At 43.4% G+C, this 6,225-nt stretch overlaps 1 protein-coding gene across 1 annotated transcript in view; it reads right to left on the bottom strand.

Moving 5' to 3' along the window:
• KNTC1 (kinetochore associated 1) overlaps window positions 1–6,225 on the bottom strand; it is a 101,852-nt gene that overhangs the window by 95,439 nt on the left and 188 nt on the right. The gene's annotated exons all lie outside the window — the stretch shown is intronic.

Raw genomic sequence — 6,225 nt, forward strand, 5'->3', positions numbered from 1 at the left:
CTATTATAAGGGACAGAATTGGTGTACAGTATTTGTTAAATACTCCATATGTTATTCAGGAAATAGATTAATACATTAAAGGGATGTAAGCACTTTTATTTTAATAAAGTGCCTTATAACAAGTTCTTTGTATGCCCTTTCCTCATTATCCATATAGAATTCTTCTCTAGCATAGACTAAAGTGCTGAAAGAGAAAACCACTTTGTCACTAAATTGAATAAATTTAGGGCATAGATTTGTGGAAGGAGGGGACTACAGAACTTGTACTTCATTTACTTCTATTAAATTCATAATTTTTAGCTTTCCCTGGAGAACTCCTTTGAAAAACATCTCCACAATGCAGCAGCACAGTAGAACAAGGGGAGACTACTTAATGCGTTCTGATAAATGTTTAGTTTTCCCAGAGCACAGTAATTCTAGGGAAAGATGCCTCTTAAGTGACAAAGTTAAGTTTCTGGGGAAAGTAACACCATGGTTTTTCATTTCGGAAGTCATCCCAGACTCACATTTTGCTATTGAGCTGTACCTTCTGAAATCAGTTTTGTTAGTCTGTGGGCTTGTAATGCAATGTGGTTATAGAGAGCACACATTAAACTTCCTGTATTTTTCTGTGGTAATTTTTGTAGCCAGTTTTAAACAGGGAGCTAATTTTATAGGTAATACATACTTTTAATTGAGGTTTCAATTTGTTTTCATGTTTATTTTTGAAATCCAGTGGATATTCTGTATTTTAACCCAGTTGGGACTAGTCACATTTAAAGAGTAGGGGCTTCCCTGGTGGTCCAGTGGTGAAGAACCCATCTTTGAGCTTCCCTTGTAGCTCAAATGGTAAAGAGCCTTCCCACAATGCGGGAGACCTGGGTTTGATCCTTAGATGAGGGATATCCCCTGGAGGAGGAAATGGCAACCCACTCTAGTATTCTTGCCCGGAAAATCCCATGGACAGAAGAGCCTGGTGGGCTACAGTCCACAGGGTCACAAAGAGCAGGACATGACTGAGTGACTTGGACTATAATAGCCACATACAGCCAGGGGCAACTGTCCTGGACAATAAATTTAGAGGGAGGCATATAGGTTATTGTAATTTGCATAACTAAACTTTAGGAAACAATTACTGGAGTCCTGGAGGCAAGGGACAGTTAACTGCTTGGCTCAGTTGGAAATGACTTCATAGGAAGATACACTCCATAGTTTTTATGTGTTTAAACTTTGTTTCCCCTTTTTCCTGGCTACTACTGTGCTTTCTTTTTCAAAGCCGGTACTTTCTGATGGATGTTGGCTGTACTTTTGTATGCAACAGGAACATATGTTGTCCAATAGGTTCTGTAAAGACATGGTAGCTAGGCAGGCAGGAAGATAAGACCACACTATTTGAGGCAAGGTCTGATAAACTATGTAAATGCAGTTGGCTTGGAGGATAAGTAAAGATGAGGGTTCCAATTTGGGTGATGATTGTGATTTAAATTAGAAATAAATGAGTTGACTCACTGGAAAAGACTGATGCTGGGAGGGATTGGGGGCGGGAGGAGACGACAGAGAATAAGATGGCTGGATGGCATCACCAGCTCGACGGACATGAGTTTGAGTGAACTCCGGGAGTTGGTGATGGACAGGGAGGCCTGGCGTCCTGATTCATGGGGTCGCAAAGAGTCGGACGTGACTGAGCGACTGAACTGAACTGAAATACTTCGAGGTTTTTTTTATGTAAATTTCATCTTAAGTAGTAGATTGGTAGAAGGAGGAAACAAATTGTGTTATTTATCATTCCAAGTTACGTTTCATAGGCTAAAAGATGATTTTAAGAATAAGTACTTAAATAAACTCCTCTGGGCCCTCTCCAAGTTCTCCCATTGGCCATTCATCAATTTCTGCAGTTGTCTCATCTTTCTCAATCCCAGCCCTCTAGGACTCATTTCCAGACTTCCCATTCTACATTATGCAGTCTCATTCTCCTATCATCCTTGTATTGACTTTCCGTAAGAATTTGAACCAGTCAAATGCTAATCTTTAGTTCAGACCTCTTTGTGGAGTTTAGTCCCAAATACCTGACTAATACATGCCTCCACTGGAGCCTAAAATTCTACCTTCAGTATACTAATACACCGATGCTTCAAGAATTTCTTCCACTAGTTTATTAATAGTTATTTATCTCTAAGGGTAAAATTGCCTCAAGTTACCACATAGTGAAAATGGAACTCTCTTTACTCCCAAACATAGTCAACATCAATTTTTCTCTATTTCAAGCAGTCATTCAGCCAGTTTCTTAAGTCAGAATCTGGGCAAATAATTCACTCTTCTCTCATTCCCCATAGACAACCCTTCAGTTATCTCTGTATTTATCTTATAAATATCCTCTGCTGCTACTTAGTCATTTCAGTCTGTGTGACCCTAAGGACTGCAGCCTGCCAGGCTCCTCTGTCCATGGGATTCTCTAGGCAAGAGTACTAGAACGGGTTGCCATGCCCTCTTCCAGGGGATCTTCCTGACCCAGGGATGGAACCTGGTCTCCTGCATTGCAGGCAGATTCTTTACCGCTGAGCCACCAGGGAAGCTGCTTAAATATCCTCTATTTGAATATCAACTCTACTGTTGACACTACCCTAATCCAAGCTAACATTTGTTGATTTTATTACAAAATAGAAATCTGTCTACTACAATCAGAATGTTATTATTGCTCCATGCCAATCCTTTTCCAATCATGGAATCAGGATCATCTTATCACAGTGAAAATTTGTGGGTCATGGACATACCACTTGTTTAAAATGTTGAAATGACTTCCCAATTCTAGGAGTGGAAAGAATATCCCTAGTGTGGTCTGTGAGTACTTGCCTAATGTTCCAGCCACATTTTGCTCCACTCTGCCTAAGACTCCACTTCTTCAGCCTTCAGTTCAGTCGCTCAGTCGTGTCCGACTCTTTGTGACCCCGTGAACCACAGCACGCCAGGCCTCAGCCTAATACTCATTTATTTATCTATTTTTGGTGGTACTGTGCCTTCACTGCTGTGCAAGCCTTCTCCAGTTGCAGAGAATGGGGGCTACTCTTCATTGCGGTGCACTGGTTTCTCATGTGGTGGCTTCTCTTATTGCGGAGACAAGCTCTAGGGTGAGCAGGCTTCAGTAGGTGTGGCTGAAGGGCTCCAGAGCCAACTCGGTAGTTGTGGCACACGGGCTCAGTTACTCTGAGGCATATGAAATCTTTCTAGATCAGGGATCAAACCTGTGTCCGCTACACTGGCAGGCAGATTCTTTTACACTACCACCAGGGAAGTCCCAGCTTAAGACTCTTAATACCATCCCCCATGCTCATCACCAACTTTGCCCTCTTAATATTTCATAATTCAGCTCAAACCTCAATTCCTCAACTCAGACTCCCACAGAATTCTCAAATTTGTTACATATCAATAATTTCCTGTGTTTTTATTATGCATATTTATTAATAAGATGAATTCCCATCAACATCCATTTTGACCCAAGATCAGGAACATTTATGTTTATTTTTTGTTTCTTTTGGGCTTCCCAAAAGGAACCAGAGGAACCAGAGATCAAGTTGCCAACAACTGCTGGATCATCGAAAAAACAAGAGAGTTCCAGAAAAACATCTATTTCTGCTTTATTGACAATGCCAAAGCTTTTGACTGTGTGGATCACCACAAACTGGAAAATCCTTAAAGAGATGGGAATACCAGACCACCTGACCCGCCTCTTGAGAAATCTGTATGCAGGTTAGGAAGCGACAGTTAAAAATGGACATGGAACAGACTGGTTCCAGTCGGGGAAAGGAGTACGTCAAGGCTGTATATTGTCACTCTGCTTATTTAACTTATATGCAGAGTACATCATGCAAAATGCCGGGCTGGGTGAAGCACAAGCTGGAATCAAGATTGCCAGGAGAAATTATCAATAACCTCAGATATGCAGATGACACCACCCTTATGGCAGAAAGTCAAGAGGAACTAAAGAGCCTCTTGATTAGATTGAAAGAGGAGAGTGAAAAAGTTGGCTTAAAACTCAATATTCAGAAAACTAAGATCATGGCATCTGGTGCCATCACTTCATGGCAAATAGATGTGGAAACAGTGACAGACTTTATTTTTTGGGCTCCAAAATCACTGCAGATGGTGACCGCAGCCATGAAATTAAAAGACACCTACTTCTTGGAAGAAAAGTTATGACCAACCTAGACAGCATATTAAAAAGCAGAGACATTACTTTGTCAGCAAAGTTCTGTCTAGTCAAGGCTATGGTTTTTTCAGTAGTTATGTATGGATCTGAGAGTTGGACCATAAAGAAAGCTGAGCACCGAAGCACTGATGCTTTTGAACTGTGGTGTTGGAGAAGACTCTTGAGAGTCCCTTGGACAACAAGGAGTCCAACCAGTCCATCCTAAAGGAAATCAGTCCTGAATATTCATTGGAAGGAGTGATGCTGAAGCTGAAACTCCAAACCTTTGGCCACCTGATGCGAAGAGCTGACTCATTGGAAAAGACCCTGATGCTGGGAAAGATTGAAGGCAAGAGGAGAAGGAGGCGACAGAGAATGAGATGGTTGGATGGCATCACCAACTCAATGGACATGAGTTTGAGTAAACTCTGGAAGTTGGTGATGGACAGGGAGGCCTGGTGTGTTGCAGTCCATGGGGTCTAAAAGAGTCGGACACGACTGAGTGAGTGACCTGAACTGAACTTGGGTTACCCTGGTAGCTCAGCTGGTAAAGAATCCGCCTGCAATGCAGGAGACCCCAGTTCGATTCCTGGGTCCAGAAAACCCCTGAAGAAGGGATAGGCTACCCACTCCAGTATTCTTGGGCTTCCCTTGTGACTCAGTTGGTAAAGACTTGGCTTGCAATGTGAGAGACCTGGGTTCAATCCCTGGGTTGGGAAATCCCCTGGAGAAGGGAATGCTACCCACTTCAGTATTCTGGCCGGGAGAATTCCATGGACAGAGGAGCCTGGCAGGCTATAGTCCATGGGGTCCCAGAGTTGGACACTACTTGGGGACTTTTGTTTCTTTTGCTAGACTGCACCCTCTATGAAAGCAGGGCCGTCTCTATTTCGCTCACTCTTGCATCCTCAGCTCCTAGAACATTTCCTGGCACGCAGAACTCGGTAAATAAATGTTGTTGAATGAATGAGTGATTGAAGGAGCTGCTGCTGCTGCTGCTAAATCACTTCAGTTGTGTCCGACTCTGTGCGACCCCATCCCTGGGATTCTCCAGGCAAGAACACTAGAGTGGGTTGCCATTTCCTTCTCCAATGCATGAAAGTGAAAAGGGAAACTGAAGTCGCTCAGTCGTGTCCGACTCCTAGCGACCCCATGGACTGCAGCCCACCAGGCTCCTCCGTCCATAGGATTTTCCAGGCAAGTGTCCTGGAGTGGGTAAATTTAAGGAGAGACACCACCAAAAGCTTCTAGGGGCAAATCTAAAATAATCTAAAATCAAGCTAGCTTTTTATGAAAAAGTGAAACGTGTCCAATCAACTGAAGTACCTTCTCCAAGAACAATGAAGGTATTCTGTGGCAAAACTGGAGTTCCTTATTGCTGTTTGGCATGAACACCAGAATCTGTAACAAGCCATGCATCGTGCTCTGATTTTTTTTTTTTTTTCTTCTGCTTTTGAGGCAAAACAGGGACAACTCGCATTGTAACACTTTCTGATCTGGTTCGGCTTTCTTTCACGTTCAGTTCAGTCGCTCAGTCGTGTCCGACTCTCCGCGACCCCATGAATCACAGCACGCCAGGCCTCCCTGTCCATCACCAACTCCCGGAGCTCACTCAGACTCATGTCCACTGAGTCGGTGATGCCATCCAGCCATCTCATTCTCGGTCGTCCCCTTCTCCTCCTGCCCCCAACCTTTCCTAGCATCAGAGTCTTTTCCAGTGAGTCAACTCCTCTCATGAGGTGGCCAAAGTATTGCAGTTTCAGCTTTAGCATCAGTCCTTCCAATGAACACCCAGGATTAATCTCCTTTAGAATGGACTGGTTGGATCTCCTTGCCGTCCGAGGGACTCTCAAGAGTCTTCTCCAACACCACAGTTCAAAAGCATCAATTCTTCGGCGATCAGCTTTCTTCACAGTCCAACTCTCACGTTAAAAACAACCAATCCCAGTATGCAATGCAAACAATGAGTTAACAGTCGCTTAGAAACCACATATCCCAGAATGCCATGATCCCAAGCAACCTCGGAAGTGGGTAGAGACGACGCCACTGCATTCTGGGAGTTG

The sequence above is a fragment of the Moschus berezovskii genome, chromosome 19, assembly GCF_049115385.1.
Source record: "Moschus berezovskii isolate FMDL1 chromosome 19, NW_MosBer_1.0, whole genome shotgun sequence".
Taxonomy (NCBI): Eukaryota; Metazoa; Chordata; class Mammalia; order Artiodactyla; family Moschidae; genus Moschus; species Moschus berezovskii.